General features: G+C 44.9%; 1 non-coding gene across 1 annotated transcript; it reads left to right on the top strand.

Annotated features, from left to right (window-relative positions):
- The first annotated feature begins 4,203 nt into the window (after positions 1 to 4,203).
- LOC138468571 (U1 spliceosomal RNA) lies at positions 4,204 to 4,365 on the top strand. Its single transcript, XR_011268337.1, has one exon. It is a non-coding gene; the product is annotated as a U1 spliceosomal RNA (small nuclear RNA).
- Positions 4,366 to 19,806: the final 15,441 nt, after the last annotated feature.

The following is a 19,806-nucleotide window of genomic DNA, read 5'->3' as shown; positions in this document are numbered from 1 at the left end:
AACACCAGACAACATTTGATTTTCTCAAATCCGCGCTGTGTTCAGCGCCGGTTTTAGGAACTCCGAATTATGACAAGGCCTTTGTATTGTTTGTGCATGAACGTGATGGATGTGCTTTGGCTGTGTTAACGCAGGAACATGGAGGGAAGAATAGGCCTTGTGGCTACTATTCCTCCGCCCTTGATCCTGTAGCATGCGCTTTGCCAAGATGTTTGCGCGCTGTTGCTGCTGCTGCTGCGTCTGTAAAACAGAGTGAGGGAATGGTCCTGGGTCATGCGTTAACCCCAATGGTACCTCACTCTGTAGATATTCTATTGAATAGAACTCAAACGCAACACCAAAATTCTGTACGATTGACAAGATATGAACTAATCTTGTTTGCCCCCACATTCAAATTCAGAGGTGTTGTGTATTAAATCCGGCTGAACTTTTACCTCTCTCGCAAGATACTGTTGATGGTGACGATACGTCACACGATTGCCTTTATATGACAGAACAAGAGACTAAAGGCAGAATCGATCTGAAAGACACACCTTTGAATAGCCCACAAGGAGAGCTATTTTGTGATGGCTCTTGTTTTAAACTTCCAGATGGTACATCCACGGCTGCTTATGCTGTTACTACTTTAAGTACGGTTGTGGAAACTAAAAGAATTATGCATAACTCTGTGCAGGCCGCAGAAATTATAGCGTTAACTCGAGCTTGTGAACTTTCTGAAGGGCTTACAGTGAATATATATACTGATAGTCAGTATGCCTTTGGGGTGGCCCACAATTTCGGTAGACTTTGGAAAGAACGAGGTTTCTTTACCTCACACGGAACGAAAATCCAGCTTGGCACTTTAATAGTGCGATTACTTTCAGCACTTGCACTCCCTGTTCAGTTAGCTATCATAAAATGTTCAGCACATCAAAAGGTTACAGATGATGTAGGAAAAGGGAATGCTTTCGCCGATCAGATAGCTAAACAAACTGCCACTGATTTCAGTTCAGAAATGTATGCTGTAAAAGAAATTGTAAACGTTTGCACTTTGGGTGAAAGTATCGATGCTGTAAAAGATATTCAAGCAGATGCTACCATAGAGGAAACTAAGAGATGGATCGAGGGTGCAGGGAGATTGGATGACGATGGGTGTTGGGTAGACAATATTGAAGGGAAATGTTTACTCCCTGACACCTACATTACAATGATGGTTATTATGGCTCATGGTCCGACACATGTTTGTGCGTGGAAATTGACTAAAATGTTACACAATGTATGGACCAATGATAAGATTTTCAAAACTGCGGAGCGTTTTGTCCAAAGCTGCATGGTTTGCTTTCAGCACAATGTAGGAAAAGGTACCTCGACTCCTAGAGGAAGTTTTGCTCCACCTTCTGTCCCGTTTGAGGTTATTCACTTTGATTTTATTGAAATGGAACGGTGTAACGATCTTAAATATGTATTGGTTGTTATTTGTGCCTTTAGTAAGTGGGTTGAGGCCTTCCCGGTTAGAGATGCAATGGCCATAACCACGGCAAAAACTCTGTTGAAAGAGTTTTTTCCTAGGTTCGGGCTGCCGAGAGTCATCTGGTTAGATAATGGGCCACACTTTATTGCCACTGTAATCCTACAAATTTGCAAAGGATTACAGATTGACAAGCGGTTCCATTCAGCTAGACATGCCCAAAGTGCCGGATTAGTGGAAAGGCACAACGGCATTATAAAGAACAAACTCGCTAAGACGTGTGCTGGCACCACGCTAAAATGGCCGGACGCCTTACCGATCGTGTTACTGTCGATGAGAACAACCCCTCAAACTAAGACTGGGCTCTCTCCCTTTGAGGTGGTAATGGGGAGACCTGCTAATATTTGGGGTATGCCAAAAAGTCGCTCATTACGGGATATAGAAAATGTGCTTCTTTCAGATTGCTGTAACCCAGGGTTGTCCAACATACGGCCCGCGGGCCACAATGCGGCCCTCCAAGCCATTTTATGTGGCCCGCAAGGCCGTATGTTGAACAACTGTTGAGTAAAAAAAAAAAAAATGTTAAAAAAAAATGTGCCTGTGCGTAAAAGTGTAACTTCCTCTGGTGACCCCATGGGGTCAACAGAGGTAGTTACAGTCCTCAGCCACGACGTGTTAATTTGTTTATTTATGCAATGTTTGTCGGATATCCGACAAACATTGCAGAAATAAATAAATTTGTCAACCCGGCTGGCACATCAAAACGCTGGGCGCTTCTGCCAGCTGCGACCATGGAGGCTGCAAAAGGAGCACCAGCGTACTGGCGCCTGCAGAAAAGGGAAATGGAATCTCATAAGGCCAGAGGGGGTGAGGAAACCATGGCAGCCTGGAGGGCCCGCGCAGATGATTGACTTTACCCAACCCCCCCCCACACCTCTGCGTACCGCGGCTGAAACGCTCCAGAGCCTTCCTAAAATCAACGTGGGCTTTATTTGGAAGCAGGAACACACGGGGCCACAACACATTGGGAGATAAGCGGCCACAGGCAGAAACTGCAAAGAATTGATGCCACCAGGAGCATTGTGTATTGGAACAGCAGAGGGAAAGCAGGCGTGACCCCTCGACACGGCAGGTTGTAAATTATACGACAACCACATTTTAAAGTGCATAGCCATCTGAAAAGAAGAAAGGGGAATACCGTGTGTACACAGCAAGCTGAAACCTCACTGGAACACCTTTTGCACAGCGGGCATACCCCATCGAGTTCTCTGGCACCTGAGCCAGCACAAAGGGTGACTGAAAGACCCTACCCTTTTGGACATACTACGGTTGAGCAGTAAACTACACTTAACTATGGCAGATGGGGGAAAAATGTATAAACACACGCATGCGGAATAAACGCCATTTTCTGTATCAGCTCAGGCACAATTGGAAGCAGGACAACACAGAGCTGAAAACATTGGGCGCAGGTTGGTGCACAGTTCATAATAGAGATCTGAATAAGAATAACAATGTGACCAACACATTTTTTGAACAAAACGCGGAGGAAGAATGCTGCCCCGACTCAAAGCACAAGCGGCGGGGAAAAGGAACACCAAAGGCTAGCGCACAATATGTTACCCTAGTAGTGCCCCAATAATACACTGCAACCTGCAAATGGGCTTCAGTGGACCACCTGCCAATATTTCTGTAAGTTTCTTAAGAAGGTTACACATATTTTATTCAGATCCACATGGGGGGTGGGGTGGGAGCTTGACATATCGCAGATGGGAGCCCCAGTCCCTTTGCCAATTCAGTCCTACACCTTGCTGTGATGTATGATATGATAGGTTATTTATAACGTGCTTAATACCCATGCAGCAGTGATCCCAATCATAAAAGTAAAACAGGCAAGCCCAACAGGTATAACTTATTTTCCCTCTTTTGGTAGCGCAGTCTGAGGGCAGCCTATACCCTTCAGGAGAGGTGTGAGCTGATACAGTTGCAACACAAAAAACAATAGTACTATGTTCACAAAATACCTTAGTTCTTGTCTTTCGGATCTCATCAGAGCCAGGCTTTTCAGCATCAGACCAGGAGCATGGGTGCCTTTGCGCTGGGCTGGGGTCAAGTCGGAGAGCAGCAGCCATGGGCCCCAATGAATGGGCCCCAATGATGCAGTTCTGTTTGGCAGTGTTGCTGATTTGCGGGTAAAAAACGCTGGGAACAGTAGGCCATGCCAAGTGGATGGCACTGGAAGACTCGGTGACCTCTGGGCCCGGACAAGGGAATACTTGCCTTTGGCGCTGTGCAGGCTCGGCTAACACAACACGGCATATGGTTGCGGCAAAGATGTCAAAGCTTCAGCATTGTCATTGAGCAGAACTCTGAGATTCAGGGGTGGTGGAGCGTCTAGGTCCAGGATGATTATGATGGTGTCAATGGGCCCAGCGCTGAGCAGCTCCGCTCAGGAGGGCCATGGGCCGTGTGGGGCGGACAGGCCAGTGGGCAGACTGCAACAAGCCTGCTTGAACCATCCTGCGATTTATACAAATCTTGGGCCGAGCAGGGCCTGATGGGAGAAAGGAACTGCTACAATCTGCTCTTCTGCTGGGCTCTGCCTGCCGGAGCATCCCCCTGCACACGGGACAGGCAGCTCTGCAGACGCTCAGAGCTTCCGGGGGGTGGGGTCCGGGGTGGGTCAGGGCCTGCCTTCTCACCCTCGCTTAGCGGGGCTTCCAGAACTGGCCCAACCCCTGCCCTCTTGCATGCAACTCATACTTAACTGGCAGGGGAGAATCTGATCTCAAGGGCAGATCGCCCAGGGTGAGGTTTACCCATTGCACATCGGATTTGCTGACCCCTGCTATGTCCCCAAATGCGGGATACACGACTGCATTATTTCTGGTAGTGGGGGACTGCGTTCCTGCTCTCCCCCCGATTTATTGGTGAAAGAAAAGGTAAAGTGTGCACTAGGCCTGCTAGGTTTCATACTTTAAGATTGTGCTCACATTGCGTTTCTTCAATTAGGTTCACCTTTGGGTGATCGCTTTTCCACATTTTATCTTTTGAATAGAATTATGCTTCTTTCATCACCACAGAAGTAATGTATATTACAGAGATAAGCTGCCATATGTATTGGGCACACTGTACATGCTCAGGCAGCATCAATCATGCTTTGTACAGGACAATGCTGGCCAAAATTGGGAACAGCCAGCATAGACAAGTTGCTACAGAGGCATATTTTGGGTACAACCAGCATGACAATGTGTTACATCAGTGACAGTGCTGTCTTACACTGTGGACACATTGATCATTAAAATGTGTTGTGTTGTAAAATGTTCTTTTCTGCTGTTGGTGATATGGAATTTTCATGTTCCCCTTTAGGACTGATTGTAAACTTATGGCTTTTTGGTCACCTTTTCTGCTGTAAAATGCACCATTTCAACCCCATATTTGAAACAAAATTCTTGGGGGGGAAACCCCCCCAAACCCTCCCTAGATCCTTGTAGCTCCCTCGCTACGCTCGGTCGCCCCCACCATTTCGGAAAATTATTAACACACAGACACTGATAGAAATCACAAGCAACTAACCGTTGATCACTGCCCATGACACCAATAGCTATCTTTGGGACTGCATAGCTATCACTGCCTGTGATGCTATTGTGTCAAAGGTCACACAATATCGCTTTTTAATATACTGCTTTATGTGAGGTTGTTGACTTTTGGCTCGCCGGCCCACTGGGTGAGAAAAAGTTAATACTTCGGCCCCACATTCAAAAAGGTTGGACAAGCCTGCTGTAAACAGTCGACTAAAAATCTGTTTTCAATTTATCACCAGGTGCGAGAGTCATTACCTGTGCGCTACGAGGGTCCTGGTCACAGTCTATGACCGGGGACTGGATCCTCACGAAGGTTTTTGAGAGGTCGTCTTGCCTTGCACCTCAGTGGAGGGGTCCCTACCAAGTCCTGCTAGTCACCCAGACTGCCGTGTGGGTAGCGGGTCGTAAACACTGGATCCATGCGACGCGCACCAAACGGATCCCACAGCCCATGCCATACGATACAGAAGACACAGAATCCCTTCCCACTGCTGTAACTAGCGTGCCTGAAACAGCAACAACCAACAAGGGAGAATCAGAGACTGCTTCAGAATCCGCAAGGCCGGACAAAACGGCCATCTTGTCTCTGCACTACCCAACAGTGGAACTTCCGGATCAATCCTTTACTGATCCCATTTCCGTCCATTCGCCACTTCCCGGAGGAAGTGACGACACTTTGTTCTCACCAGAAACTGCAAAATATAATTTGCACCTAAGGAAGTAAACGTACAGCATGGTCTGACTGTGATTGAGAAAATCATTTGAGAGCTTGCCTTTTGGCCCGACTGTGCAGGAAGATTCTGTTGGCTAAGGGTTGTGGGAAATACATTAAGAAGACGGGCGACTGGAGTCGCCAGCAAACAAACAATTGGTGTTTTTTCGGTTGAAGACGATAATGCCTGCACCTGCTACCGCTCGTACCGAACTTTTAGATAAACATTTGACTAGCAGAGAAAATTATCAAGCATGTAAGGGGACTCCCAAAGTGTGTTGTTGCCTTTTTGTGATAATTACTGGATTTTTAATAACTGTTGGGTTTGGGTTATGGTATCTGGAGGAAGCATATCCGTTAGAGGACTTTTTACCTATTGAAAATGTATCTATTATTCCCACTCCTTCTGTGCAATTGCATACTTTGTCGCCTAGAGATTCTTTGCATAGACGGAACTATCAGAATAATACCCTTTTGTTAATAATGAATGCCACTCATGCAATTTTAAATAAGACCAATTGCTGGATCTGCACACATCTACCGCAACATGGGGATAAGGGGCTAGGTTGGTATATTTATCCCTTACCTTTGACAACTGCCTGTTACGCTTCTCTTAGAGCACTATTTTTTGGTCGATGGAATGACAGCATCTCAGGGAACTTTGATGGTACAAATTTAAATAGTTTTGAAAAGAATGTTTTGATGCCCCTGGGATGCTCGCTTTTTGTAAATAGAAGTAAGCCAAACGTTGCTTCTGTTAGGCCCTCTGATAGATTGTCTCGTCCCTTCAGTCTTTAATCTCTTTCAAAATGGCTCCTATAGGCAATAAGGATGCCACGCCTCCATCTTATTCTGTTAATCATAGCCCCGATTCAGTATCCAGGAATGGAACACGGTCAATGGGTAATTTTAGAAAGTGCGCCAATGTTGCAAATTTGACTAGTGAAAACAGACCTCTGTACGTAGGCGAAACTGCCTATTTTGTTTACGGTAATGTGGCATTTCCATGGTTGCCCAGGGATTGGCAAGGAACCTGTTATTTAGGGATTCTATTACCTGGGGTATTTATTGCTAGTACTGTAGAAATTTCGAAGACTCGTCCACGACGAGGTGTGAAAGGGGATTCTCCAGCGCAAACTCTAGGAGATATTATGAAATCCTTTGTGCCATTTTTTGGGCAAATTACGAATTCAGAAGATATCAGGGGACCTTCGAGAGTATTGGAGAGAACCATCAACCGGACCACTGACATACTCTATAATATGACTTTAGAGCAGAGAGCGATAAGATTAGTGGCTCTTCAGAACCGGATGGCATTAGATGTCATCCTGGCAGAGTGAGGAGGAGTATGTAAATTAGTGGGGTCCGCTTGCTGCGCTTACGGCCCAGACTCCTCTCCAACGATCGTTAGGGCTATCCAAAATCTACATGTTCTTAGTTCAGAAGTACATGTTCCTGAGGGAAACTGGGAACTTGGTACATGGTTCTGGGACCTCCTACGGTCATGGGGATGGAAGTTGTTTTCGGCCCTGCTGATTATCTTGGGAAGCTTTCTGTTTCTTTGTTGTTGTATACAGTGTCTCCCTGGTATATGCTCAGTGTTAGGGGGATGTTGCGCGCAAGCAACAAGTGTATTAGGGCATAAAATATACGCCCCAAAAAAGGTTTCCAAAGAGTATGTGTTAAAAGAAACTCTGGTGTCAGATCTAATGGCAATAGATATGTCAGACAATGATTCAGGGTGTACGGACGATGACGTGTGGAGTTACTTGCAAAGAGATCAGAAGTAGTGTTGGCACTTGACATAGGCCAAAAGGAGGGTTTGTCGAACTGGATATTAAATTATGCCTCCTATTATAATGATTTGTATGTATATTGGCCTACGCCAAGTTGTTTAAAATTGTACGCGAATAACTCTCTACGGCAAGGTCTTGACCTTAGAAATTGATGTGAGCCGCCATCTTGAATCAAGCCTCCATTTTAGGTTAGAACCGCCATTTTGGTGTTTTTGAACAAAGTCACCCTGTAATCTAAAATGGCCGTCTTGTGTGCCCTTGTTCTTGCCTTAACCTCTCCAACATCTGTAGGAGAGTTAATGTCCAACCTGCCTTCAGGCTACATGTTAGGGTCATGTAGACCTTGTCCTTTGTTGACCTCGAGAGCAGGGGATTACTTGAATCAGCAATGTTAAACTACAAGTATACAAGAATAGTAATGCTAGCCGAATATAATATGTGAAACATTTTGTTTGGTCTGTATTAAAACAGTATGTAAAGAGTGTAAATGTTAAATTAAAGAATAATGGAGTGTGTTAGTGAATATATTCAAAAGTAAACCGCATGCACAAGATATGTAAATTAGGAAAGTGAACCTGGCACGACCCTAGCCCAGTGTATAATTAACCTGTAAGAGGCTGGACATCATTTTACAAATTGTATAAATGCGTCGATGTCCAGCTAGGAAATTCTGTTCACTGCTCACATTGAACCCTGCTAGTGGTCTCTGTGATGTATTGACGGCCAAATAGCTATTTGTGTACTTTGTTGAATACTGTTCAGTTTTGTAATAAAGATTCTGGGAATCTTTACAAGCCCATGTCGGTGTATTTTCCTTTGCTTGGTGTAACAGCCGTAATATTGTATTTTTCTGATTCCACAGATGGCGCCCGAATAGGGACCCTCAAGATTGACTTCGTCTCGTTGAAGGTTGGCTCGGCTATCGGACCGGGATCGCACGGTGCCAACAGAAACGGCCACTCTAGACGAGAAGCGAATTCCTCGACGAAACTGCACAATCCGATCCCTGGACGGTGAGTTGTAGCCCGAGACGACATCTTGACGAGGGTCCATATATTTGAGGTGGGTAATTTTGCCGAAAATCACCAGACACGTGGGTCCTTAGCATTGTCCTTAGTAACCCGATCGGGCCTCCCAGTCCTTTGGTCAGGTGAATTGTATCCCGATTCTTAATCTTACCCTGACAATTTGAATTTGGAGCATTGTACTCGCAAGCACAATTATTTAAACAGGTAACACCAGAACTTTGATATGCCTGGGAAATTGTCTGCCTGCTTTAGGGCATTATTCCGCAGCGACAATCTTTGGAAGATAGCCGTCCCGCACCACAGGAGGGGTCGCCGGCAAGTACTATGTACTGTAAGAAAGGCTTTGGTAGTATAGCATTTAATGACATTTGGCACAGACAGACCAGACATAATTCTAATCTTCGGTGGTCAACCAATGGTAGTTTTGAAATCCCTCATATAGAATATTTAGAGTCTGTATTAGTAAAGAAAAAGGCTAGACCTGCAGCATTTGACGCGTTGCACAGTTGGAAAACAGAAGCTTTGCAGCAACAAAAGAGTAGAGAGAAACACATGCACAGACATATGACAAGTGTCGAAAAGGCACGGTTATATGATCAAAATAAACAATTGGAGTCAGTTAGGAACACGGACAGGGCGTTTCAATTAGGCATTCAGAAAATCTACCCTTCAAAAGATTTTCATACGTCAGATGAATTGATTAATAAACTTTTGCATGATGCCTCCGCGCCACCTCCGTACGTCCCTCCTCCTGGTGCTTTTCCCCTTCCTGTTGTTGTTCCCCCTCCTATAGTTCCTCCGGCCCTCCCTGCTGTTCTTCCTGTTGTTCTTCCAGCCGTCGCTCCTTTGCCTGCCCCTTGCTTTCACCTGTTGTTATTCAGAATGTGCCTACCTTTCCTCTTCCAAGTGATTCTGCATCGCTTGTAGTAGACCAGGCAGCGAGACCAAGGGTTGTGACTCATAATACTGTGTCCCCAGACAAAAAGAGTGAATTGACTGCTTGGGCTAAACATTGTATGGAGAAGGGTGAACAAGCTGATGTTTTTTCCACACTCGAAAATTTAAAAGGTATTCCTGAGAAAAATGTTTTTATTGAAGGATTAGGGACTCATTTGAGTATAATGTGGAATAGACTAAATGATGTAGATTTCCCACAAGGGTTACGGGACTTGAACGCCTTAGCGTTGTCCAGAGATACTGCTGAGAAGGTATATGAGCATGTTGAGAGGATTTTTGAGTATAGGAAGGAGTTGGAAGAGTTACAGAATGAGGAAACAGATGGTGGTAGTTTAGGTATTATGTACTTACAGAAACGGTTTTCTCCTCGTCGAGAATTAAAAGGAGAGGAAGCACGAATTTGTATAAAGGATGCGATAAAATGGATTTCGGATATGTCGATAACTCCAGATGAAGTATATGACACATATAGTCAGTATACGTTAGAAATGCAAAAGAAAGTGATACAGGTGATGGTAGAGCACCTGCAGAATGAGTGTGTAAGAAGAAAGATTTGTTGTCCAGCAGAATTGTTGAGTGTTTATAAGAGAGCCTTTTCGATTGATACTTCTTCGACTGCCTTAGCGCTTGATTTGGCTCTGTTGCTTAGTAATTATTCGGAGCTGCCTACTTCTCAGTTGCCTATGAGAGAGGTCCCTCTGACATTTGTCCCGAAAGTTGAGATTGCGGCCGATGCTGGACGAGGAATAGTCGCCGGAGAAATTCCTGCACATTACGTTTCACAGTTTGTTCACGTCCTGTTTTCAAGACAGGAAGTGAACACCATAAAGCAATCTATTCCCGATATAAGAAAGAATCTGACCGGATTCTATAAAGAAATAGAGTCGGTCTTACAGTCGTCGATATTCACTTTAAGTGATATTGACCTATTATTTCCCATACTCCTGCCAGTTGATTTGTGGAAACAGATTAGGACTATAGATAACATACCTGGGTTGGGAGATACATGGGATAACATGGTTAGGCTTGACAGAGAAAGACCAGCTGGCGAACGACCACCTCAAGTGATATTAACCTTGCCTGATAGAATTATTGTAAAATTGAAAATATGAATTACAAACGCGCCTAGAAACACTTGTGCACAAGCGCGTTATAAATTACTTATATCATATCATGTGATACCCTTCAGAAATCTAAATAAAATTCTAAACTTAAACTGAAAGATACACAGTATATCATGTTTATGACATCTGGTGTGGTAAATGTAGATCCAAATTAGTCATATTCCTTTTCCACATCCATTTAACCATCATTCCCATTTTCAGTCCCGACAAGAGTTATACAACTAAGCACAGACTACACATTACGTATCCAGCATACTTTCCTCTGCAAATTACTGGAACTGGAGTACTGCAAGGCATTGTTAATAGACCAGTTAATCAGGCTTCAGGATTTAGAAGATGGAGACAGGAGTAAGTTAGGGAATAAGAAATGAGGCATTGGGATGAGGAAGAGAGAGGCAAGGTTAACATAATGGTTTATTAATGGTTTATTGGGACGACAAAGAGGCAGGCATGGGATGAGGAAAACTGTTGGTACAAACTGATTGGAGGAGACAAACCAACCTGGTTACTGGCAACAGTGAACATCATGCAACACATCATTAAAGTGATGCTCCCGCTTCAAGCCTTGAACACTGTTTCGACCACACCATGAAAAAGAGAAATAATGTTAGAATCTAATACTTTTATTCTTTTTCCTTTACGGTGTCTCTACTTCACAACAAACGTGATTTCAAGTATGTTCTTCATCTTCTACCTTTGTTAAAAAATATGTTTGGATTGAATACAAATAAAACATTTTTTTGTAAAAAAAGAGGCAGGCATGGGTAATACAAAGAATACCTTTTCATGTACTCGAAGGAAGAAAAGGAAGACAGTATAATCTAATGGCGTCCTAATGAGGTACCACAATATAGAAGACGTGGCCACTTATGTTTGCACTTGCCTAAGTTTCAAATACACACATCCTCACCACACTGTGCTCCTCCATGTTATAAAAAATAGGATACTGCAATGAATTACTGAGTACCAGAACAAATACTTAAAAGGCAGGGGGAATATCATAGATTACTATTAGGGTAGAAGGATGATGAAAAGGGAGACTATAATGCATTACTAATGGAGTACTGAGAACAGAATCAGCAGGACACGGGGAATGTAATGGATTAGTAATACAGTACCAGCATGAGGAAGAAGAAGGTGGGGGTAATATAAAGGATTATGCAAACAAAGGGGGGTCTGGGAATCTCTCTACCAGCACGAACACAGCCCAATGACCTGTTCTTGGGTGAATAACCCCTGGGAGAGACTCTACCAAGTCTTTAGCTCACTGTCATTTTCACAGAGAAGAAATTTCCCCACAAATCAGCCTTTGTCCTGCCCAGGAGCAGTCCAGCGCCGAAATGCTAGGCAATTCTCCTCTGAACAAGAGTACCATCAGTAACCCCATAAACGTGTTTCAGCCTTGTTGGGCATCATCAGTGAGGTGAAACTGGTGCCTCGCTAAGACCAGTGAGCAAGGGGTCCACGTCTGGAGTGCCCTGTTAACTTAGGTTGAAACCCAAAGTTAATTTATGCAAACAAAGGGGGGTCTGGGAATCTCTCTACCAGCACGAACACAGCCCAATGACCTGTTCTTGGGTGAATAACCCCTGGGAGAGACTCTACCAAGTCTTTAGCTCACTGTCCCTTTCACAGAGAAGAAATTTCCCCACAAATCAGCCTTTGTCCTGCCCAGGAGCAGTCCAGCCCCGAAATGCTAGGCAATTCTCCTCTGAACAAGAGTACCATCAGTAACCCCATACACGTGTTTCAGCCTTCTTGGGCATCATCAGTGAGGTGAAACTGGTGCCTCTCTAAGAACAGTGAGCAAGGGGTCCACGTCTGGATTGCCCTGTTAACTTAGGTTGAAACCCAAAGTTAATTTATGCAAACAAAGGGGGGTCTGGGAATCTCTCTACCAGCACGAACACAGCCCAATGACCTGTTGTTGGGTGAATAACCCCTGGGAGAGACTCTACCAAGTCTTTAGCTCACTGTCCCTTTCACAGAGAATACATTTCCCCACATATCAGCCTTTGTCCTGCCCAGGAGCAGTCCAGCGCCGAAATGCTAGGCAATTCTCCTCTGAACAAGAGTACCATCAGTAACCCCATACACGTGTTTCAGCCTTGTTGGGCATCATCAGTGAGGTGAAACTGGTGCCTCTCTAAGAACAGTGAGCAAGGGGTCCACGTCTGGATTGCCCTGTTAACTTAGGTTGAAACCCAAAGTTAATTTATGCAAACAAAGGGGGGTCTGGGAATCTCTCTAGCAGCACGAACACAGCCCAATGACCTGTTCTTGGGTGAATAACCCCTGGGAGAGACTCTACCAAGTCTTTAGCTCACTGTCCCTTTCACAGAGAAGAAATTTCCCTGCATATCAGCCTTTGTCCTGCCCAGGGGCAGTCCAGCGCCGAAATGCTAGGCAATTCTCCTCTGAACAAGAGTACCATCAGTAACCCCATACACGTGTTTCAGCCTTGTTGGGCATCATCAGTGAGGTGAAACTGGTGCCTCTCTAAGAACAGTGAGCAAGGAGTCCACGTCTGGATTGCCCTGTTAACTTAGTTTGAAACCCAAAGTTAATTTATGCAAACAAAGGGGGGTCTGGGAATCTCTCTACCAGCACGAACACAGCCCAATGACCTGTTCTTGGGTGAATAACCCCTGGGAGAGGATTACTAATTAGGTACTGCTTTGAGGAAGAGGAAGGCAAGGATAATGTAAAGAATAACTATTGGGGTACTGAGATGAAGAAGAGGAAGACAGTTATAATGTAATCAATTACTAATGGGGTAGCAGGATGAGATAAAAGGGAGCATCTAACATCTATGCCTGCACAAAACCTTAATACACACATCTCCGCCATATCTGCCTCCATCACCTTAGAGTAACTGGGGTACAGTAATAGATTACTAATGCAGTGTCAGAACAATTATTTCAAAGATGAGGGTCAAGTAATGCATTAGTGATGGGGTAGCTAAATGAGAAAACGAGGTTGGGGAATATGTGGGATTATTGATGGGATTCAAGGACTATGAACAATATATTGGAGTTAAGCATAGAATAAACATTTCTTTAGGGACACAAAAGATGAAATAAAAAGGAATTATATAATAGATGACTAATGGGGTACCAGAACAAAGACGAGGGGAGCACTAACTGTCACACAATAGTACACAGCAGCAATTCATTAATTCCTCTGCATGATAAACACCTGGTAAAAATCAAAAAGTATTTAATTGTAATGTAATAATACATAGAATAGAAGAAATGCTATTTAGAGCCAGATGTTACTTTTTCAAACTTTCAGCATACACCGAAAAAGTAAACACCATTTGCATAATTGTGCCAACCTGACTGTAGCTTTTGAAATAGAAAATAAAAACATCTAAATAGTTCCTTTGCTGCTTGCAATTTCAAACCCAGCTTTTTTTTTCTAAATGGCATCATTACCTGAACATTGTGTATGTATCTTTTAATCAGACTTATTTGTGGGAAAATTCAAAAGACGTTTATCCTTACTGTTCATATAAGCTTAACCATGTATTTAGCAGAACATGTACATCTGAATATCTGTCAGCTCCAGGCAACATCAAACTCTGCAAATGAGTTCACCGAAACCCTTATTTTTCAAACATTTAACAATACTACCAAACTACATTTTAAACAGTGCATATATTCCGATGTGCTATATGAAACCTTCTCTACAACACATTTTATTTGAAAATAGTGTATTTAGCAAATGAGATAGTTGGCAAAGGATGAACTATCTGTAAATCAAAAATAACATACTACCTATTTTAACACTTACACGCTATATTCACTTCTTCAAAATATGCTGTCAAAAAATGTCCACAGGAAATTAACAAAATGCTCAGATGCTCCAATATCAGTAACATCACTACAAGAAAACTTCTAAAAATAACTGAATTAAAAGTCCCCCTAAAGAAAACACAAGTACACAATTTGCAGCAAGGGAATTGCCACATAACATCGGGCATATGATTCCACGGGAGCACTCTTTCCATCATTACTACTGAAATTATTGCATAGCTACAATTAAACTGTAATTTAAGAATTGCTTTGTAAACTAACCCCTTTATCCTTTCTAAATGCTGAAATGGCATGCTTTACCCTTCTTTCCCAAAGGAAGCAACTAGACATCTCAATGAACATATATGGTCAGGGTTATTTGCTAATAAGTACCTAACATTTATTTTTCTTCTGATAGCAAAAATGTTGGAAGGAAATAGCTGATGCACACTGCTCCAATGTGAACTGTACAATGAACAGAAAGCACACAATGGATCTCATAATTAAAGGAAATGACACAGACATTAGAATACCTGACCAATCAAACAAAATATCCCACACATGTACTACCATTGAAAGTACATTGGGAAATTCGTATAGTTTAAAATGAGTGATAAATTTTATGAATGCATTTATTATAATAAAGAATTAATTACTTTTTCCAACATGAATACTGACCTATCACACTCTTCTTTACTATCTGAGTACTATCTTGAGGCTACTGTTGCAGCCAGCTAGTCCCAGGAGGATAGCTCAGCGGCAACGTGACGACACAAAGCAACACAGGTTCGATACCCGGTTTGATCCCCGGGTCCGCGCTTAGAAACCTCTGGGTGTTTAAGCACGTTATAAATACACAACTAGATTACGCAACTAAATAACACAAAAACAATTCCTCTAACCGTGGACTGTGTGAGCGCTTTAAAAATAAAAAATAAACTATTGGGCCTAGTTACCTAAAGCTTATGGAAGTCATTCACCCCTCAACTAAGCAGGTCAGATAGCACAGGTCAGATAGCACAGTCAGTAGAGCCTCGTCGCTTTGACTTCCGTGCAGAGCCTGCTGATGCAGGTTCGAATCCCGGCAGGGCCAAACTCAGCCTTTCATCCTTCCGAGGTCGATAAATGAGCACGACACCACCCCGTGGGAAATAAGCAGTGCTCTGATACCTGAGGGGTTGTAGCGATATATAAATGCACAAACAAACTGTCTTGCCACCCTGAATCTCAGGATGCCCTACACCAGGACCCCAGAGAGGCTGTGGTCTTAATGCTGTCTTAATGCTCCTTGACTTCTCTGTGGTTTTCAATACAATTGACCATAACATCTTGCTTCAAAGTCTGGCGAGGGTGGGCATCTCCGGCCCTCCTCTACCATTGTTTACATTGTTACTGTCAGAGTGAACATAAACAGTTCCTCTGTTTCCTTTTCAATCCCCCTATAGCTCTTACATGTGGGGTCCCCCAGGTGTCGACACTGTCCCCTCTTCTTTTTAAACTTTTTCTTTGCCCCCTGGCAGACCTTATTCAGGGGCATGGGGTGCGGTTGTACACATACATTGACGATACCCAGCTGCTGTTTTGCCTGGACTCCCCTAATTCCGAATTCCCTCTTAAACTTTGCAAAATGCCTGGCGGTGGTATGGGAATGGATGGCAAGAAAGTGGCTTAAACTCAATGGTGACGATTTCTGGCCTGAATATCTCTGTTGCCCCAAACCTAGTAAATTAGTTAAATGTTTGGGGGTAAAGATTTTACCTTCTGGATCCTTAGAGCTTCAAGTTGTGGTGGCATGTAACTCAGGCTTTCTGAAGCTAAAAATCTTGAAAACAATGCATCTTTTCTACCAGTAGAATCTCGGGCTAAATTTGTGGCAGCTTTCATATTATGGTATATTGGCTACTGTAATGGTATCTATTTAGGCCAACCAGCCCATTCAGTTCAGAGATTGCAGCTACTACAAAATGCTGCAGCTAGGCTGGCACTGGGAGATAACCGCTTGCCTTACTCTCAACAGCTTCGACAGCTTCACTGGCTTCACAGTTGCATCAAGTTCAAGATTTGTGCATTGTGCACTGTGCACTTTACCAGACAGGTGCATAATATCTGCATGCCAAATTGAACCCCTGCATGTCATCTAGGGTCTTGAAGTCAACCTCGCAGAAACCTTTGACAGTCCCTATATTTTGTAGAATAGGAGCAGAGTGTTGAGCTTTTTTCGACCCTTGTACCCATTATGTGGAATGCTCTTCCGGGTCAGCTAAGAGAGGTGAACAAGCAAACCTATCTTTTCAAATACTGCCATCTTAACCGTTGATAATGTTCCCCTTCATCTCTTACTTTCTTAGTGCCCCAGATGTCTCCTGGCCTTAGTTGTGCTCTACAAATTGTATTACATTGAGAAAGATGGACAGTGGAACAAGGCTCACCAGGGGAAGGGAGTAATTCCCCTTGGGTACCTCTGAGTCTGAAGTGATTGTGAAATCAAGATACCAGGAGAAGGGAGTCATTGTCCTGGTAGTGCTATATCTACAGGAAAAAGGACAATGTCTGGGGATGCTTGTGGTCTCGTGCAAAAGGGATGTGACCTAGCAGTTCGGGCTGGACTACCCCTTTGGGGGTGGGACCAAGCCTGATTTGCATATGGTTTTTCCCCTTTTGTAATGGCTTGGCAGGCGAAGAACGATGGTCTGGAGGGTTGCCCAGAGCAATGCCAGAGGTCAAGATTTATTCTAAACCTTCCAGCCATCAACTCTTTTGTTTTGCTATTGTCACCCCGAGTGGGAAGGGTATGCCCAGACGTGGGTCCCTTGCCTGCTGGGCCTAGAGACCCAAGCTACTCCTCACTGATGACGCCCAACAAGGCTGAAACATGTCTGGGGATGCTTGTGGTCTCGTGCAAAAGGGATGTGACCTAGCAGTTCGGGCTGGACTACCCCTTTGGGGGTGGGACCAAGCCTGATTTGCATATGGTTTTTCCCCTTTTGTAATGGCTTGGCAGGCGAAGAACGATGGTCTGGAGGGTTGCCCAGAGCAATGCCAGAGGTCAAGATTTATTCTAAACCTTCCAGCCATCAACTCTTTTGTTTTGCTATTGTCACCCCGAGTGGGAAGGGTATGCCCAGACGTGGGTCCCTTGCCTGCTGGGCCTAGAGACCCAAGCTACTCCTCACTGATGACGCCCAACAAGGCTGAAACATGTCTGGGGATGCTTGTGGTCTCGTGCAAAAGGGATGTGACCTAGCAGTTCGGGCTGGACTACCCCTTTGGGGGTGGGACCAAGCCTGATTTGCATATGGTTTTTCCCCTTTTGTAATGGCTTGGCAGGCGAAGAACGATGGTCTGGAGGGTTGCCCAGAGCAATGCCAGAGGTCAAGATTTATTCTAAACCTTCCAGCCATCAACTCTTTTGTTTTGCTATTGTCACCCCGAGTGGGAAGGGTATGCCCAGACGTGGGTCCCTTGCCTGCTGGGCCTAGAGACCCAAGCTACTCCTCACTGATGACGCCCAACAAGGCTGAAACATGTCTGGGGATGCTTGTGGTCTCGTGCAAAAGGGATGTGACCTAGCAGTTCGGGCTGGACTACCCCTTTGGGGGTGGGACCAAGCCTGATTTGCATATGGTTTTTCCCCTTTTGTAATGGCTTGGCAGGCGAAGAACGATGGTCTGGAGGGTTGCCCAGAGCAATGCCAGAGGTCAAGATTTATTCTAAACCTTCCAGCCATCAACTCTTTTGTTTTGCTATTGTCACCCCGAGTGGGAAGGGTATGCCCAGACGTGGGTCCCTTGCCTGCTGGGCCTAGAGACCCAAGCTACTCCTCACTGATGACGCCCAACAAGGCTGAAACATGTCTGGGGATGCTTGTGGTCTCGTGCAAAAGGGATGTGACCTAGCAGTTCGGGCTGGACTACCCCTTTGGGGGTGGGACCAAGCCTGATTTGCATATGGTTTTTCCCCTTTTGTAATGGCTTGGCAGGCGAAGAACGATGGTCTGGAGGGTTGCCCAGAGCAATGCCAGAGGTCAAGATTTATTCTAAACCTTCCAGCCATCAACTCTTTTGTTTTGCTATTGTCACCCCGAGTGGGAAGGGTATGCCCAGACGTGGGTCCCTTGCCTGCTGGGCCTAGAGACCCAAGCTACTCCTCACTGATGACGCCCAACAAGGCTGAAACATGTCTGGGGATGCTTGTGGTCTCGTGCAAAAGGGATGTGACCTAGCAGTTCGGGCTGGACTACCCCTTTGGGGGTGGGACCAAGCCTGATTTGCATATGGTTTTTCCCCTTTTGTAATGGCTTGGCAGGCGAAGAACGATGGTCTGGAGGGTTGCCCAGAGCAATGCCAGAGGTCAAGATTTATTCTAAACCTTCCAGCCATCAACTCTTTTGTTTTGCTATTGTCACCCCGAGTGGGAAGGGTATGCCCAGACGTGGGTCCCTTGCCTGCTGGGCCTAGAGACCCAAGCTACTCCTCACTGATGACGCCCAACAAGGCTGAAACATGTCTGGGGATGCTTGTGGTCTCGTGCAAAAGGGATGTGACCTAGCAGTTCGGGCTGGACTACCCCTTTGGGGGTGGGACCAAGCCTGATTTGCATATGGTTTTTCCCCTTTTGTAATGGCTTGGCAGGCGAAGAACGATGGTCTGGAGGGTTGCCCAGAGCAATGCCAGAGGTCAAGATTTATTCTAAACCTTCCAGCCATCAACTCTTTTGTTTTGCTATTGTCACCCCGAGTGGGAAGGGTATGCCCAGACGTGGGTCCCTTGCCTGCTGGGCCTAGAGACCCAAGCTACTCCTCACTGATGACGCCCAACAAGGCTGAAACATGTCTGGGGATGCTTGTGGTCTCGTGCAAAAGGGATGTGACCTAGCAGTTCGGGCTGGACTACCCCTTTGGGGGTGGGACCAAGCCTGATTTGCATATGGTTTTTCCCCTTTTGTAATGGCTTGGCAGGCGAAGAACGATGGTCTGGAGGGTTGCCCAGAGCAATGCCAGAGGTCAAGATTTATTCTAAACCTTCCAGCCATCAACTCTTTTGTTTTGCTATTGTCACCCCGAGTGGGAAGGGTATGCCCAGACGTGGGTCCCTTGCCTGCTGGGCCTAGAGACCCAAGCTACTCCTCACTGATGACGCCCAACAAGGCTGAAACATGTCTGGGGATGCTTGTGGTCTCGTGCAAAAGGGATGTGACCTAGCAGTTCGGGCTGGACTACCCCTTTGGGGGTGGGACCAAGCCTGATTTGCATATGGTTTTTCCCCTTTTGTAATGGCTTGGCAGGCGAAGAACGATGGTCTGGAGGGTTGCCCAGAGCAATGCCAGAGGTCAAGATTTATTCTAAACCTTCCAGCCATCAACTCT

Source organism: Ambystoma mexicanum, chromosome 4q (assembly GCF_040938575.1).
Source record: "Ambystoma mexicanum isolate Mex_15411 chromosome 4q, UKY_AmexF1_1, whole genome shotgun sequence".
NCBI lineage: Eukaryota > Metazoa > Chordata > Amphibia > Caudata > Ambystomatidae > Ambystoma > Ambystoma mexicanum.
Note: the sequence above shows the minus strand (reverse complement) of the source record. Positions and strands in the feature narration are given on the sequence as shown.